Source organism: Oncorhynchus tshawytscha, linkage group LG01 (assembly GCF_018296145.1).
Source record: "Oncorhynchus tshawytscha isolate Ot180627B linkage group LG01, Otsh_v2.0, whole genome shotgun sequence".
NCBI lineage: Eukaryota > Metazoa > Chordata > Actinopteri > Salmoniformes > Salmonidae > Oncorhynchus > Oncorhynchus tshawytscha.
The window spans coordinates 19911007-19930428 of NC_056429.1; positions in this window are offsets into that span (position 1 = coordinate 19911007).

Below are 19422 nucleotides of genomic sequence, written 5' to 3' on the forward strand. Positions count from 1 at the left end.
GCAGAGTGTGCTAAAGCAGTGAATAAAACAAACTTAGGGAGGAGGCTTCTAATGTTAACATGCATGAAACCAAGGCTATTGCGGTTACAGAAGTCATCAAAAGAGAGCGCCTGGGGAGTAGGAGTGGAGCTAGGCACTGCAGGGCCTGGACTCACCTCTACATCACCAGAGGAACAGAGAAGGAGTAGGATTAGGGTACGGCTAAAAGCTTTGAGAATTGGTCGTCTAGAACGTCTGGAACAGAGAGTAAAAGGAGGTTTCTGGGGGCGATAAAATAGCTTCAAGGTATAAATGTACAGACAAAGGTATGGTAGGATGTGAATACAGTGGAGGTAAACCTAGGTATTGAGTGATGATGAGAGAGATATTGTCTCTAGAAACATCATTGAAACCAGGTGATGTCATAACATGTGTGGGTGGTGGAACTGAAAGGTTGGATAAGGTATAGTGAGCAGGGCTAGAGGCTCTACAGTGAAATAAGCCAATAAACACTAACCAGAACAGCAATGGACAAGGCATATTTACATTAAGGAGAGGCATGCTTAGTCGAGTGATCATAAGGGTCCAGTGAGTAGTGAGGTTGGATGGGGTCACGGCGATTCAGACAGCTTGCCGGGCCATCGGTAGCAAGCTAGCATAGGATGGAGGTCTGTTTTTAGCCACTTCGTGTGTTTCCGTCGGTAGATTAGTGGGGTTCCGTGTGGTAGAGGGGATCAATCCAATTGGCAAAATAGATATAGTTATAGTGACCCAAGAAAAATTGTCCGATAGACCTATTCAGATAGCAGCCGATAAGACCGCTAACGATTAGCGGGCCGCAGATGGGCGCTCGGGTAACGTTGCGACGGAGGGGCCAGTTGGGCAGATAACGTCGGTAGTCCAGTCGTGAAGGCCCGGTGGGGCTCCGCATCGGCAGTAAAACGGGTCCGGATAGGTGATTGTAGCCCAGGAGTGGCTGATGGAACTCTTCAGCTGGCTAGCTCCGGAATAATTTATGTTTGCTCCGGGATCGACGTAAGCCAATAGTCACAAGGATAGTAAATGTCCAGAGCTTGCGGTTGAAATCCAGGGATATGGAGAGAAAAATAGGTCCGGTATGTTCTGGTCTGAGTCGCGTTGTACAAAACTGGCGATAGCTTTTCTAGCTAAAGGATAGCTGATGACCACAAACCGTGGTTAGCTGAATACTAACGTTAGTGCTTAGTGGGACTATCATTTGTTTTTCAATAGGACAATGACCCAACACACTGCTAAGCTGTGTAAGGGCTATTTGACCAAGAAGGAGAGTGATGGAGTGCTGCATCAGATGACCTTGCCTCCACAATCACCCAACCTCAACCCAATTGAGATGGTTTGGGATAAGTTGGACCACAGAATGAAGGAAAAGCAGCCAACAAGTGCTCAGCATATGTGGGAACTCCTTGAAGACTGTTGGAAAAGCATTCCAGGTGAAGCCGGATGAGAGAATGCCAAGAGTGTGTAAAGCTGTCATCAAGGCAAAGGGTGGCTACTTTGAAGAATCTAAAATCTAAAATATATTTTGATTTGTTTAACAGTTTTTTGTTACTACATGGTTCCATATGTGTTATTTTATAGTTTTGGTAGAAAATTGTAAAACCTAAAATAAAGAAAAATGAGTAGTCTAAACTTTGACTGGTACTTGTTTTCCTGGTCTGACAAGTATAGCTGTAGCTTTGCCACTTTCCACCGCAGATGCCGACATAGGAGGATGTGGCAAATTGAGATGCAGCCCATGCAAAAAAAAACATATATCTAGCTTAAACTGACGGATATTGATGAGGATTTTTTTATTATGTTAATCAGATTGACGCACGGGTGCATCAACAGGCCTGTCTGAATGGCAGTAGCTTGGAGACCCACTCAGAGGTTCAGCCACAGAGGCGCAATAGGGGACTAGGGGCTGCAATTCATCTTCATTTTAATTGGGAACATTTTGAGTTTAGTTTGAAGCGCTGTTCTTCCACATTAAAAAACCAGGGCCCGCAGCTCTTTCTCTCTATTTAATTAACGCAGTTCCAACTGATGTTGCAGAGCAGAGGGGGTGAAAAAAGTACCACAACAAAACAAAATTACCTGATAGGCTCCTGAGTGACGCAGTGGTCTAAGGCACTGCAGCTCAGTGTTAGAGGCATCACTACAGACACCTTGGTTTGAATCCAGGCTGTATCACAACCAGCTGTGAATGGGAGTCCCATAGTGCAGCGCACAATTGGCCCATTGTCGTCCGGGTTTGGCCGGTGTAGGCTGTCATTGTAAATAAAAAGTTGTTTTTAGCTGACTTGCCTAGTTAAATAAAGGTTAAATAAATAGGCTTGGCTCCATATAAGGAGAATAGAAGAAACAAAGAAGGGGATATTAGTAGATGGACAAGGTCTAGCAAGACCTTTTGGAAACGATTAGAAGAGAAGATTTTCTTTCTAAAGATGGTGTTTCAGTGTGGTTTTGTTCCTGCTCAGAGGAGGAACAATGGAGGAACAGCTGTGCCAGTAATTGGTTATTGATATACAGCCTGTCTTTTGCGTGTCTTGGACTCCTAGTCAACAAAAGACTGAGCTGCTTCTGGTTGATTATCGTTGCAGGGTATTCAGATGGATGTTCCTCCCACTCCCCCTTGCTCTCCGTCACTCTGCAGGCCAGCTCTGGTCTCAGTGAGGGGTAAGCCCCGGTAGAAAAGCCCAAGCCAGCTGGTGTATCCAAGGCTAGAGCACCGCGCTGATTCCATGCTGCCAAATTGATTCATTTTGGGTGTTGATAACAATTTTAAATTGTCTTCTATTCACTGAAAATTATTGAAAAAGACCTGTGGAAGAAAAGCTTATTTGCTTCACTCTGTGGAAATGATCTGAAATGCTATTTTGTGGGGGTGAATGGAGAATATTTACAATATCTACAAATTGCAATTTTTCAGTCTAAGAATTGTATTTCTATCAATTAGCAAGAATAATATTTGAAAGGATATATCATTTTCTTGAAGATTATTGTTTATCAAGCTGATTGATGCTCTGTGTATCTGCCTTGAGAGACATTAATGAAGATGGGAGGCTTTGACTGTTTCTTATCAGCTTGTCCAGTCTACAGCAGCATACCCACAGAAATACACAGACAACCACAAGGCAGAAAACAGCCAGCCCTCAAACAGCCAGAGCTATTACCTCGCCTCTCTACAACACATCACAAAGATACCTGTGTTCTAGAAGGGTGTTCTGTGCGGCTGGGAATGAAGAAGACGAGGGGAATCCTCACACAGGCCTTTCATCACTACACAGGGGAGCTAGGAAAAGGTTGTGTCATGTGTGTGTGCTTAGTTTTGGCTCCAAGAGGGATCAATCAATAGCAATGGTATTTCAGGAGAAGATGAATGTGCGTATGTGTGTGTGTCAGTATGATGTTCCCAAAAACAGATCCATCTTCATGAGTTAGCTGTGTACATCCCACCTGCTATCAAATCCACCTTATTTATAAATCCCACTCTAGCTTGCACTCATGCACCCCAAAAATCTGATGGGGCACAAAATATGTTAGGATGGGGGGGTGAGCTACCCCCCCCCCCTTTTTTAAAGAAAATAAATATGCTTCTCTGCATCTTTGCTCAAATCTGGGTAAACGATTGAAAGGAATGTGAGTCTGATTCAGTACATTTAGTAATCGCTTGCTTTTCTACCAATCTTGCCAGCAGGCATGCCACTTTAAACAGTTCAAGCTACAGCTACTCTAACTTGATTGATAGCCTGAATTGGCTTATTGGTAGCTAGTTATGAGGTTGGGAGATTGGACTAGCTAAAGCCAGCTTAATAATATTGCTAGGTGGCTAATAGTATTACAGAGAAACAACATCAACAACAAAAATACTCTTATATAATTTGTTCTTCTTTAAAAAAAAGAAAAAAAGAAAAGACAAATCTGAGGGGGCACGTGCCCCAGTGCCCCCCATGGGCATGATGCCTCTGCTTGCACTGCAGCCATAGTTGACAAATCAATCTCTTTAAATGTCAGGCAGACATGAATATGCCAAAATCATCTCATGTCACTGGTACTTTTGGCAATGTATGAAAGATGAACTATTTTTATGTGTGCGACGAAGTAGCTCTGCGCTGACATTGCACTGTGACTATTTCCCTTTTATTAAAACCCCCGCCTACATGCTCACCAGTGGAGGCTGGTGGGAGGAGCTATAGGAGGACGGACCCATTGCAATGGCTGCAGTGGAATACATGGAACGGAGTCAAACATGGTTTCCATGTATTTGATATGTACCATTAATTCCATTCCAGCCATTAAAATGAGGCGGTCCTCCTATAACTCCACCCACCAGCCTCCTCTGACGCACAAACACACACACACACACACAAACACACACATATTCAAGTAATACCTTAATTTCTTCCGTCTTTTCCTTATCTTTAAGGTATTGCTGGTATCAAAGCCGAAACTTTTCTTTCCACCTAATAACCTAGAAATCATTTCAGTAAACTTTTGACTACGGCTTAGTATGAAACGGAGCCGTAATGCTGAGGCGGCAGCGGCACGCACTACACTCTTAAACTATTGATGGTTGCTAGGCAGCGGCAGTTAACCATCCTCCTGGCAGTTCTAAACGTTGCGAGGCATGTCACTTCTCCCATCTTTTCACATAGCCCACCACTACAAATTACTGTGGGAATAAATATCACTGAGTTACGAAATTATTGGAATAAATTAGGCAGGTACAATTGAAGGCATGCATTAAATTGTTGCTTACTAAAACTCCCAAAGTCATCCAATTGTTGAAGCAGCCTACCCGCATGTGGTCAACCAGATTATAATTTTAGCATCGTTTTGATTGGGTCAGGTCCATCGCGTTGCTTGAGCTAAGTGTGGGGTCTCGTCTTGATAAATCAATCAATGTCACATTTTTGTTGTGACTTCCCATACAAAAAAGATTGCAGTTTTGAAACGGCAGTAAAAGTGCAATAACTGCAGTGGACTGTGGTATTTTGGACGCATGTAATTGTTGAATAACTCAAGTGTACTGCCGTCGAACTGCAGTTATACTGCACTCTAATGGCAGTTACACTGCAACATTACTGCAGTGAAAAAACAGTTATTTTGGACACAGTATTTGCAGCATACTGCACTTATACTGCAGTTATACTGCACTCTGATTGCAATCTTTTTTCATACGGGTTCACTGACTTGTCTCAATCAATGTGATTTTGTTTCACTGAACTCCTGAATAGCCTATTTGGTTCATTTGTTTCTGGCTGGGCAAATAAGTGGAGGTGGTATAGCTCATCTACTCGTTTGCTCATCTCTCACTAATCAGAAACATCTCAATGTAAGACCCAATGACTAATCCCTAACAAAGTGGAGTGAGGGTAGGAAATATGAAATGCGAATCAAAAAAGCATGGGCTTTGGCTCTGTTTCAAAATATTACTTCTTTATATGACAACGGTTCCACAGCTTCCTGTGACAAGTTGTGTGTGGAAAATATCATTTGTTTTATCCTGTTATATTCAATTATACTCTTACTACAAAATACACTGAGTGTACAAAACATTAGCAACACCTTCCTAATAATGAGTTGCACCCCCTTTTGCCACCAGAACAGTCTCAATTTGTCAGGGCATGGACTCTACAAGGTGTCCAAAGCATTCCACAGGGACATTGTACGCTATGTTAAAAGCATTGTGTGTTTGTTTGTGTGTGTATGACTAAACTCAGCATAAAAAGGAACGTCCCTTTTTCTTTCAGAGATAATTCGTAAAAATCCAAATAACTTTACAGATCTTCATTGTAAAGGGTTTAAACATTGTTTCCCATGCTTGTTCAATTAACCATTTTGTTAGAGCGAACAGACAGTGTCTGTCGTAAAATATGCTAAACTCTCATTTCCTCCTCTACCAAATTGACAAATTGACAAGCTGGCTTCCAAGGCTGAGGTCCTGAGTTATATTCAAATCAAATCAAATTGTATTAGTCACATGCACCGAATACAACAGTGAAATGCTTACTTACGAGCCCCTAACCAACAATGCAGTACAAATAAGAATAAGAAATAAAAGTATCAAGTAAGTAAAGAGCAGCAGTTAAATAACAATAGCGAGACTATATACAGGGGGGTACCGGTACAGAGTCAATGTGCGGAGCCACTGGTAAGTCGAGGTAATTAAGGTAATATGTACATGTCGGTAGAGTTATTAAAGTGACTATGCATAGATGATAACTACAGAGAGTAGCAGTGGTGTAAAAATGGGGGGACTAATGCAAAAAGTCTAGGTAGCCATTTGATAAGCTATTATGGACCTCTTGGACCTAGTCTTGGCACTCCAGTGTTGCTTGCCGTGCGGTAGCAGAGAGAACAGCCTATGTCTAAGGTGGCTGGAGTCTCTGACAATTTTTTGGGCCTTCCTCTGACACCGCCTGGTATAGAGGTCCTGGATGGCAGGAAGCTTGGTCCCAGTGATGTACTGGGCCGTACGCACAACCCTCTGTAGTGCCTTGCGGTCAGAGGCCGAGCAGTTGTCATACCAGGCAGTGATGCAACAAGTGATGATGCTCTCAATGGTGCAGCTGTAGAACCTTTTGAGGATTTGAGGACCCATGCCAAACCTTTTCAGTCTCCTGAGGGGGAATAGGTTTTGTCGTGCCCTCTTCACGAATGTCTTGGTGTGCTTGGACCATGTTAGTTTGTTGGTGATGAAGACACCAAGGAACTTGAAACTTTCATCCTGCTCCACTATAGCCCTGTCAATGAGAATGGGGCGTGCTCTGTCCTCTTTTTCCTGCAGTCTGCAATCATCTCCTTTGTCTTGATCACGTTGAGGGAGAGGTTGTTGTCCTGGCTCCACACGGCCAGGTCTCTGACCTCCTCCCTATAGGCTGTCTCGTAGTTGTCGGTGATCAGGCCTACCACTGTTGTGTCATCGGAAAACTTAATGATCAAATCAAATCAAATCAAATTTTATTTGTCACATACACATGGTTAGCAGATGTTAATGCGAGTGTAGCGAAATGCTTGTGCTTCTAGTTCCGACAATGCAGTAATAACCAACAAGTAATCTAACTAACAATTCCAAAACTACTGTCTTATACACAGTGTAAGGGGATAAAGAATATGTACATAAGGATATATGAATGAGTGATGGTACAGAGCAGCATAGGCAAGATACAGTAGATGGTATCGAGTACAGTATATACATATGAGATGAGTATGTAAACAAAGTGGCATAGTTAAAGTGGCTAGTGATACATGTATTACATAAGGATGCAGTCGATGATATAGAATACAGTATATACGTATGCATATGAGATGAATAATGTAGGGTAAGTAACATTATATAAGGTAGCATTGTTTAAAGTGGCTAGTGATATATTTACATCATTTCCCATCAATTCCCATTATTAAAGTGGCTGGAGTTGAGTCAGTGTCAGTGTCAGTGTGTTGGCAGCAGCCACTCAATGTTAGTGGTGGCTGTTTAACAGTCTGATGGCCTTGAGATAGAAGCTGTTTTTCAGTCTCTCGGTCCCAGCTTTGATGCACCTGTACTGACCTCGCCTTCTGGATGATAGCGGGGTGAACAGGCAGTGGCTCGGGTGGTTGATGTCCTTGATGATCTTTATGGCCTTCCTGTAACATCGGGTGGTGTAGGTGTCCTGGAGGGCAGGTAGTTTGCCCCCGGTGATGCGTTGTGCAGACCTCACTACCCTCTGGAGAGCCTTACGGTTGAGGGCGGAGCAGTTGCCGTACCAGGCGGTGATACAGCCCGCCAGGATGCTCTCGATTGTGCATCTGTAGAAGTTTGTGAGTGCTTTTGGTGACAAGCCAAATTTCTTCAGCCTCCTGAGGTTGAAGAGGCGCTGCTGCGCCTTCTTCACGATGCTGTCTGTGTGAGTGGACCAATTCAGTTTGTCTGTGATGTGTATGCCGAGGAACTTAAAACTTGCTACCCTCTCCACTACTGTTCCATCGATATGGATAGGGGGGTGTTCCCTCTGCTGTTTCCTGAAGTCCACAATCATCTCCTTAGTTTTGTTGACGTTGAGTGTGAGGTTATTTTCCTGACACCACACTCCGAGGGACCTCACCTCCTCCCTGTAGGCCGTCTCGTCGTTGTTGGTAATCAAGCCTACCACTGTTGTGTCGTCCGCAAATAATGATGATGATTGAGTTGGAGGCGTGCGTGACCACGCAGTCGTGGGTGAACAGGGAGTACAGGAGAGGGCTCAGAACGCACCCTTGTGGGGCCCCAGTGTTGAGGATCAGCGGGGAGGAGATGTTGTTGCCTACCCTCACCACCTGGGGGCGGCCCGTCAGGAAGTCCAGTACCCAGTTGCACAGGGCGGGGTCGAGACCCAGGGTCTCGAGCTTGATGACGAGCTTGGAGGGTACTATGGTGTTGAACGCTGAGCTGTAGTCAATGAACAGCATTCTCACATAGGTGTTCCTTTTGTCCAGGTGGGAAAGGGCAGTGTGGAGTGCAGTTGAGATTGCATCATCTGTGGATCTGTTGGGGCGGTAAGCAAATTGGAGTGGGTCTAGGGTGTCAGGTAGGGTGGAGGTGATATGGTCCTTGACTAGTCTCTCAAAGCACTTCATGATGACGGAAGTGAGTGCTACGGGGCGGTAGTCGTTTAGCTCAGTTACCTTAGCTTTCTTGGGAACAGGAACAATGGTGGCCCTCTTGAAGCAAGTGGGAACAGCAGACTGGTATAGGGATTGATTGAATATGTCCGTAAACACACCGGCCAGCTGGTCTGCGCATGCTCTGAGGGCGCGGCTGGGGATGCTGTCTGGGCCTGCAGCCTTGCGAGGGTTAACACGTTTAAATGTCTTACTCACCTCGGCTGCAGTGAAGGAGAGACCGCATGTTTTCGTTGCAGGCCGTGTCAGTGGCACTGTATTGTCCTCAAAGCGGGCAAAAAAGTTATTTAGTCTGCCTGGGAGCAAGACATCCTGGTCCGTGACTGGGCTGGATTTCTTCCTGTAGTCCGTGATTGACTGTAGACCCTGCCACATGCCTCTTGTGTCTGAGCCGTTGAATTGAGATTCTACTTTGTCTCTGTACTGACGCTTAGCTTGTTTGATAGCCTTGCGGAGGGAATAGCTGCACTGTTTGTATTCGGTCATGTTACCAGACACCTTGCCCTGATTAAAAGCAGTAGTTTGTGCTTTCAGTTTCACGCGAATGCTGCCATCAATCCACGGTTTCTGGTTAGGGAATGTTTTAATTGTTGCTATGGGAATGACATCTTCAACGCACGTTCTAATGAACTCGCACACCGAATCAGCGTATTCGTCAATATTGTTATCTGACGCAATACGAAACATATCCCAGTCCATGTGATGGAAGCAGTCTTGGAGTGTGGAATCAGCTTGGTCGGACCAGCGTTGGACAGACCTCAGCGTGGGAGCCTCTTGTTTTAGTTTCTGTCTGTAGGCAGGGATCAACAAAATGGAGTCGTGGTCAGCTTTTCCGAAAGGAGGGCGGGGCAGGGCCTTATATGCGTCGCGGAAGTTAGAGTAACAATGATCCAAGGTCTTCCCCCCCCTGGTTGCGCAATCGATATGCTGATAAAATTTAGGGAGTCTTGTTTTCAGATTAGCCTTGTTAAAATCCCCAGCTACAATGAATGCAGCCTCCGGATAAATCGTTTCCAGTTTGCAAAGAGTTAAATAAAGTTCGTTCAGAGCCATCGATGTGTCTGCTTGGGGGGATATATACGGCTGTGATTATAATCGAAGAGAATTCTCTTGGTAGATAATGCGGTCTACATTTGATTGTGAGGAATTCTAAATCAGGTGAACAGAAGGATTTGAGTTCCTGTATGTTTCTTTCATCACACCATGTCTCGTTAGCCATAAGGCATACGCCCCCGCCCCTCTTCTTACCAGAAAGATGTTTGTTTCTGTCGGCGCGATGCGTGGAGAAACCCGTTGGCTGCACCGCCTCGGATAGCGTCTCTCCAGTGAGCCATGTTTCCGTGAAGCAAAGAACGTTACAGTCTCTGATGTCCCTCTGGAATGCTACCCTTGCTCGGATTTCATCAACCTTGTTGTCAAGAGACTGGACATTGGCAAGAAGAATGCTAGGGAGTGGTGCACGGTGTGCCCGTCTCCGGAGTCTGACCAGAAGACCGCCTCGTTTCCCTCTTTTTCTGAGTCGTTTTTTGGGTCGCTGCATGGGATCCACTCCGTTGTCCTGTTTGTGAGGCAGAACACAGGATCCGCGTCGCGAAAAACATATTCTTGGTCGTACTGATGGTGAGTTGACGCTGATCTTATATTCAGTAGTTCTTCTCGACTGTATGTAATGAAACCTAAGATGACCTGGGGTACTAATGTAAGAAATAACACGTAAAAAAAACTAAAAACTGCATAGTTTCCTAGGAACGCGAAGCGAGGCGGCCATCTCTGTCGGCGCAGACTATAATGATGGTGTTGGAGTCGTGCCTGGCAGTTCAGTCATGAGTGAAAAGGGAGTACAGGAGGGGACTGAGCACCCCTGAGGGACCCCTGTGTTGAGGATCAGCGTGCCGGATGTGTTGTTACCTACCCTTACCACCTGGGGGTGGTCCGTCAGGAAGTCCAAGATCCAGTTGCAGAGGGAGGTGTTGAGTCCCAGGGTCCTTAGCTTATTGATGAGCATCGTGGGCACTATGGTGTTGAACGCTGAGCTGTAGTCAATGAATAGCATTCTCACATAGGTTTTTCCTTTTGTCCAGGTGGGAAAGGGCTGTGTGGAGTGCAATAGAGTTTGCATCATCTGTGGTTCTGTTAGGGTGGTATGCAAATTGGAGTGGGTCTAGGGTTTCTGGCATAATGGTGTTAATGACTCCTTGATGTGAGTCATGACCAGCCTTTCAAAGCACTTCATGGCTACATACGTGAGTGCTACAAGTCGGTAATCATTTTGGCAGGTTACCTTAGTGTTCTTGGGTACAGGGACTATGTTGGTCTGCTTAAAACATGTTGGTATTACAAAATTGGACGAGCAGAGTTAGAAAATTTCAGTGAAGACACTTGCCAGTTGGGCAGTGCATGCTCACAGTACACATCCTGGTAATCCATCTGCCCCTGCAGCCTTGTGAATGTTGATCTGTTTAAAGGTCTTCCGGAACAGCTGGTGCTCTCATGCATGTTTCAGTGTTATTTGCCTCGACGCGAGGATAGAAGTAGTTTAGCTCGGCTGGTAGGCTCGTGTCACTGGGCAGCTCTCGGCTGTGCTTCATTTCTCATTTACAACCGCGCCTGGCCAAGATAAAGCAAATCAGTTCAACACATACAACAACACATGGAAAAAACAAGCATACAGTCAATAATACAGTAGAAAACGTCTATATACAGTGTGTGCAAATGAGGTAGGATAAGAGAGGTAAGGCAATAAATAGGCCATGGTGGCGAAGTAATTACAATATAGCAATTAAACACTGGAATGGTAGCTGTGCAGAAGATGAATGTGCAAGTAGAGATACTGGGGTGCAAAGGAGCAAGATAAATAAATAAATACAGTATGGGGATGAGGTAGTTGGATGGGCTATGTACAGCTGGTGCTTAAAGCTAGTGAGGGAGATATGAGTCTCCAGCTTCAGTGATTTTTGCAGTTAATTCCAGTCATTGGCAGCAGAGAACTGGAAGGAAAGGCGACTAAAGGAAGAATTGGCTTCGGGGGTGACCAGTGAGATATACCTGCTGGAGCGCGTGCTACGGGTAGGTGCTGCTATGGTGACCAGTGAGCTGAGATACGGTGGGGCTTTACCTAGCAGAGACTTGTAGATGACCTGGAGCCAGCGGGTTTGTCGGCGAGTATGAAGCGAGGGCCAGCCAACAAGAGCATACAGGTTGCAGTGGGGGTAGTATATGGGGCTTTGGTGACAAAACGGATGCACTGTGATAGACTGCATCCATTTTGTTGAGTAGAGTAACTTAGAGTAACTTATGTTATTAAGTTTTTTTTAAATCTGACACAGCATTTGCAATAAGGAGAAGTCTATCTTTAATTCTGTGATTAACACTTGTATCTTTCATCGATGTTTATTATGAGTATTTCTGCAAAATCACCGGATGTTTTGGAATCAAAACATTACTGCGCGTAAGGTGCCAATGTAAACAGAGATTTTGGGATATAAATATGCACATTATCGAACAAAACATACATGTATTGTGTAACATGATGTCTTATGAGTGTCATCTGATGAACATCATCAAAAGTTAGTGATTAATTTTATCTATATTTCTGCTTTTTGTGACTCCTATCTTTGGCTGGAAAAATGGCTGTGTTTTTTCGACTTGTCTATGACCGAACATAATCATATGTGGTGCTTTCGCTATAAAGCATTTTTGAAATTGTGTAGATTAATGAGATGTTCATCTTTCATTTACTGTATTGGACCTGTTAATGTGTGAAAGTTTCATATTTCAAAAAAATATATTTGAATTTCTCGCGCTGCCTTTTCAGCGGAATGTTGTTGAGTGGTTCTGCTGTGCTAGAAAGGTTAAATAAAGGTTAAATATTTTTTTTTTTAAATGTTTAAGCTTTTTTAAGCACAAACCAGATGGGATGGCGTTTCACTGTAGAATGCTGTGGTAGATATGCTGGTTAAGTACAGCTAGAATTATAAATAAATCATTGACAGTGTCACGAGCAAAGCACCCTCACACCATCACAATTCCTCCTCCATACTTCATCGTGGGAACTAAACATGCAGAGATCATCTGTTCACCTGCTCTGCGTCTCACAAAAACACAGTGGTTGGAACCAAAAATCTCAAGTTTGGAGTCATCAGACCAAAGAACAGATTTCTATCGGTCTAATGTCCAATGCTCGTGTTTCTTGGCCCAAGCAAGTCTCTTCTTATTATTGGTGTCCTTTAGTAGTGGTTTCTTTGCAGCAATTCGACCATGAAGACCTCTCTGAACAGTTGATGTTGAGATGTGTCTGTTACTTGAACTCTGTGAAGCATTTATTTGGACTGCAATTTTTTAGGTTGGTAACTCTAATGAACTTATCCTCTGCAGCAGATGGAACGCTGGGTCTTCCTTTCCTGGTGGTCCTCATGAGAGTCAGTTTCATCATAGCACTTGATGTTTTTTGGGACTGCACTTGTAGAAACTTTCAAAGATCTTGAAATGTTCCTGATTGACTGACCTTCATGTCTTAAAGTAATGATGGACTGTAATTTCTCTTTGCTTATTTGAGCTGTTTTTGCCATAATATGGACTTGGTCTTTTACCAAATATGTCTATCTTCTGTATAACCCCTAACCTATCTGTAACGAGTGCACTGAGAGTCGGGAAGCAAGTTCAGGGAGTGAGTGTTATAATAAATAAATGAAACAATTAACACTTAACACAAACAACGCACCGACATGAAAACAGAGTCAATAACACTTGAGGAAAGAACCAAGGGGAGTGACATATAGAGAAGATAATCAAGGAGGTGATGGAGTCCAGGTGAGTGTCATGAGGCGCAGGTGTGCGAGACAATGGTGACAGGTGTGTGGGATAATCAGCATCCTGATGACCTAGAGGCCGGAGAGGGAGTATACGTGACACTATCTTCTGTATACCATCCCTACCTTGCCACAACACAACTGATTAGCTCAAATGCAATAAGAAGGAAAATAATTCCACAAATGAACTTGTAACAAGGCACACCTGTTAATTGAAATGCATTCCATGTGACTACCTCATGAAGCTGGTTGAGAGAATGCCAAGAGTATGCAAAGCTGTCATCAAGGCAATGGGTGGCTACTTGCACGCCCAATGTAAACTGCCTGTTACTCAGGCCCAGAAGCCAGGATATGCATATAATTGGTACCATTGGATAGAAAACACTTTGAAGTTTGAAATGTTAAAATACAAATGTTAAAATAGAAATAATGTATGAGACTATAACACAATTGATATGGTAGGAGAAAATCCAAAGAAAAATCAACCGGAATGTTTGTTTTTTTAGGTGCCATTCTCTTACAATTGAAAGCTATGGGTCCTATGCAATTCCAGCTCACAGATTGCAATTCCTATGGCTTCCACTAGATGTCAACAGTCATTGTTCAAGGTTTCAGGCTTGTTTATTATGAGTTTTGGTACTGGGGGTCACAGTTGGAAATCAGTCTGTGGGAGCGCGGTGAAGAGGACGCGCATTTTCTAATTTAAATTTTCTATTGAACATACTTCTTTACGTATGAAATATTATAGTTTAATTACATTTTAGGGTACCTAAAGATTACTTAGAAACGTAGTTTGACTTGTTTTAATAAAGTTTAGTGATAACTTTTTGGATTAGTTTGTCTGCATGTTGAACTCAAATCGATGGCACCAACTAAACAGACTTTTGGGGATATAAAGAAGGATTTTATCTAACAAAACAACCATGCATGTTATAGCTTGGACCCTTTGGATTGCAAATCAGAGGAAGATTTTCAAAAAATAAGTGATTATTTAATCGCTATTTTTGATTTTATGAAGCCTGTGCTGGTTGAATATATTCATGTGGGGCACCGTCCTCAAACAATCGCATGGCATGCTTTCACTGTAAAGCCTACTGTAAATCGGACAATGCAGTTAGATTAATCAGAATTTAAGCTTTAACCGATATAAGACGCTTGTATGTGCCTACATGTTTAATATCCATAATCTTTACGATTATTTATTTGAATTGCGCGACCTCCAATTTCACCGGAAATTGTTGACAAGTGTCCCGTCACGGTGTCCCTGACGGGATGCCTTGCCCTAAAAATGTTAAATTAACACTTTTTTGGTTACTACATGACTCCATATGTGTTATTTCATAGTTGTGAAGTCTTCCCTATTATTCTAAACTTTTGACTGGTACTGTACAGGGGTCCTAAAATTCTAAATCAAATAGCTTAATGATCAATGTTATGACCATCTTAAAACAATCCCTCCCAGCTCTGCTCTAATATACAGTGCACTCGGGAAAATAATTCAGTATTTTTCCACATTTTATAAAGTTACAGCATTATTCAAAAATTGATTAAATTATTTGTTTTACTCATCAATATACACACGGTTCCGTAACTACAGACACTGGGAGACGGGAAGAAAGTGCAGGGTGATGATTTAATAATGAACATACATGAAACGAAACAAGAACCACGTCTGGACAAGAGAAACAATCAATGATATGAGGGAGTTTAGGGTAGTCCAATGAAGCGCTGGTGACAGCGTAATGATGAGCAGCCTGGTGACCTCGAGTGCCAGAGAGGGGGAGCGGGAGCAGATGTGACAAAAGGAAAAACAGCTTTTTAGACATTTTTGCAAATTTATTAACAATAAAAAACAGAGAACTTATTTACATATGTCAACCGGGTGTATAAGAGGCGACGTCTTGTGCAGGAGAGTAGCATGAGGTAAAAAGGCGCACTTTTATTTTAGTTCCAAAACGAGAGCACTACATAAATCAAATGCGCTCAAAACACAGAACATAACAAAAGTAAAGCGCGTAATAAGACACCACAATAACATGAAACAATTACACATAAAACATGATGGGAAACAGAGGGTTAAATACAAGTAGATTGATTGGGGAAATGAAAACCAGGTGTGTATGGAAACAAGACAAGAAAAATGGAGTGGTGATGACTAGAAAATGACGTCAATCGCAGAACGCCGTCCGAACAAGGAGAGATGCCGACTTCGGTGGAAGTCGTGACAACATAAGTATTCAGACCCTTTGCTATGAGACTCGAAATTGAGCTCAGGTGCATCCTGTTTCCATTGATCATACTTGAGATGTTTCTACAACTTCATTGGAGTCCACCTGTGGTAAGTTCAATTGATTGGACATGACTTGGAAAGGCACACTATATAAGGTCCCACAGCTGACAGTGCATGTCAGAGCATAAACCAAGCCATGAGGTCGAAGGAATTGTTCGTAGAGCTCCGAGACAGGATTTTGTTGAGGCACAGATCTGGGGAAAAATACCAAAAACATTCTGCAGCATTGAGGGTCCCCAAGAACACAGTGGCCTCCATCATTCTTAAATGGAAGAAATTTGGAACCACCAAGACTCCTCTTAGAGCTGGCCGTCTGGCCAAACTGAGCAATCAGGCGAAGGGCCTTGGTCAGGGAGGTGACCAAGAACCCGATGGTCACTCTGACAAATCCCCAGAGTTCCTCTGTGGAGATAGGAGAACGTACTAAAAGGACAACCATCTCTGTAGCATTCCACCCATCAGTCCTTTATGGTAGTGGCCAGACTGAGCCACTCCTCAGTAAAAGGCACATGACAGCCCGCTTGGAGTTTGCCAAAAGGCACCTAAAGGACTCTCAGACCATGAGAAACAAGATTCTCTGGTCGGATGAAACCAAGATTGAACTCTTTGGCCTGAATGCCAAGCATCACGTCTGGAGGAAACCTGGCACCATCCCAATGGTGAAGCATGGCGGTGTCAGCATCATGCTATAGGGATGTGTTTCAGTGGCAGGGACTGGGAGACTAGTCAGGATCGAGGGAAAGATGAACAGAGCGAAGTACAAAGAGATTCTTGATGAAAACCTGCTCTAGAGCGCTCAGGACCTCAGACTGGGCCAAAGATTCACCTTCCAACAGGACAATGACCCTCAGCACACAGCCAAGACAACGCAGGAGAGGCTTTGAGACAAGTCTCTGAATGTCCTTGAATGGCCCAGCCAGGAAAGAATACTTTCCGAATGTACTGTATATGTCTGATCCTAGGGCTGTGGAAGACAACATCAGGACACCTCCAGTCGGCAAACAGTATATTTGTCTGCAGTGTGTTATAAGAGATTATATACAATGTGCTAGTATATACCACGTTAACCACTTTGTTATAAACACATTGTGCACAAATACATTGCATACAATTTGATTGATTGATTATAACTTCATGGTGTTCTTAAATTATAGGTTTAAACTGCAGATTATCACTTCATGTTATCCATGTTAGTTTATGTCATGTTAACTAATTGGTAGAATGGTATGTTCTAGATTAGGTTTATTCTTTATGACTTTATGTTATGGTATAACTCTCTATCACTACCAATCCTAAATTTAAAAGACAAATATTTGAAACATCAGCCATTTACCTCTTTAAGGATCTGGTGCAACAGTGTGTAACATTCTTATCTAGTTCATGCCCCTGGTAATGGTATATCCCTTCACCACACACACACTTCTATCTGTCTCACTCACCTCCCACTCAAAACGAGAGAGAGAGAGAGAGAGAGGGAGAGAGAGAGAGGGAGAGAGAGAGAGAGAGAGAGAGAGAGACAGACAGACAGACAGACAGACAGACAGACAGACAGACAGACAGACAGACAGACAGACAGACAGACAGACAGTTCTCTGTGTTCTGATGATGACGGCCCTGCTGACACTGCTGACACTTGAGCTAATGCGAAAGTAAACACAGGTCTAATTGTGCCACCAGGACATCTAACAGGCATCACATCCAGATCAGGTCAGCTTGATGGGAGGGGAGAGAGTCTGTTTATATGTGCTCTCCTTTACGCCTCAGGGGACTATGTGTCTGTTCCTCTGTATTCTGTATCACTGATTCTGTCTAGAAACACATTATAGCTCTGGGCTTCCAGGAAACCAGGGATGGAAAGGTGGGCGGGTGTGTGTGTGTGTGTGTGTGTGTGTGTGTGTGTGTGTGTGTGTGTGTGTGTGTGTGTGTGTGTGTGTGTGTGTGTGTGTGTGTGTGTGTGTGTGTGTGTGTGTGTGTGTGTGTGTGTGTGTAAAGGTATAACTGTCTGAGATAGTGATAGCCTCTCCATATCTGAGAGGGTGCTGGGCTATTTTGGACAACTCCTCCAATGTAATAGAAGTTATTATTGCACTCATCAGAGCATGCAGATAATGCAGATAAAACTGGCTTCCTGAGACAGCTCTTCAACAATGATGTCCAGAGTCTAATCTGAACAATTACAATTCCTTGAGAAATGAGAATGTGACTCTTTCTGAGTGAACTACTTGGTACTCCGCGGATACATGCTACTGCACATGCTCACACACTTATCTTTCTTTGATCAACATGATTATCTTGATTTGAATATGCACCTTGTGAAGTAGTTGTTTGATGTGAACATGACACAAAAAGCACAAAGGTTCATATACAAAAAAAAAAAGATCAGTGTCAAGTGAATACAGAAACAATATCAAAATGTAACATTGTTGCAATATCAATTTCCCAGTGATACACTACATGGCCAAAAGTATGTGGACGCCCCTTCAAATTTGTGGGTTCGGCTATTTCAGCCACACTTGTTGCTGACAGGTATATAAAATCGAGCACGCAGCCATACAATCTCCATAGACAAACATTGGCAGTAGAATGGCCTTACTGAAGAGCTCAGTGACTTTCAAGGTGGCACCATCGTAGGATGCCACCTTTCTAACAAGTCAGTTTGTCAAATTCCTGCCCTGCTAGAGCTGCTGGTCAACTGTAAGTGCTGTTATTGTGAAGTGGAAATGTCTAGGAGCAACAACGGCTTAGCCGCAAAGTGGTAGGCCACACAAGCTCACAGAACGGTACCGGCGAGTGTTGAAGCGCATGGCACGTAAAAAATAATCTATCCTCAGTTGCAACACACACTATCAAGTTCCAAACTGCCTCTGGAAGCAATGCCACTGCAATAATTGTTTGTCAAGAGCTTCATGAATTGGGTTTCCATGGCCGAGCAGCCTACAACTGTTACGGTTTTCTTCCGTTGAAGGAGAGTCGGGCCAAAATGCAGCGTGGTTAATTCGATACATGTTTAATGTAGACAAAACACGATCAATACAAAACAACAAACGGACCGTGAAAACCTATACAGCCTATCTGGTGAAATACAAAACACTGAGACAGGAACAATCACCCACGAAACACTCAAAGAATATGGCTGCCTAAATATGGTTCCCAATCAGAGACAACGAGAATCACCTGCCTCTGATTGAGAACAGCCTCAGGCAACCATAGACTTTGCTAGAACACCACACTAAGCCACAATCCCAAAACCTACGAAAAAAACCAATACACAAACACACCACAAAATAAACCCATGTCACACCCTGGCCTGACCAAATAAATAAAGAAAACACAAAATACTAAGACCAAGGTGTGACACACACAAGCCTAAGATTACCATGCGCAATGCCAAGCGTTGGCTGGAGTGGTGTAAAGCTCACTGTCATTGGACTCTGGAGCAGTGGAAACACGTTCTCTGGAGTGATGAATCATGCTTCACCATCTGATGGACGAATCTGGATTTGGCGGATGCCACTCTCTTTTCTCAAACATAGTGGTGGCTGCATCTTGTTATGGGTATGCTTGTAATCGTTAAGGACTGGGGAATTTTTCAGAATAAAAAAAACGCAGGCAAAATCCCAGCAAAGGCAAAATTTGGTGGTCAGTGCCGTTTAAGATGAGGGAGGACAAAAATGTTTCCAT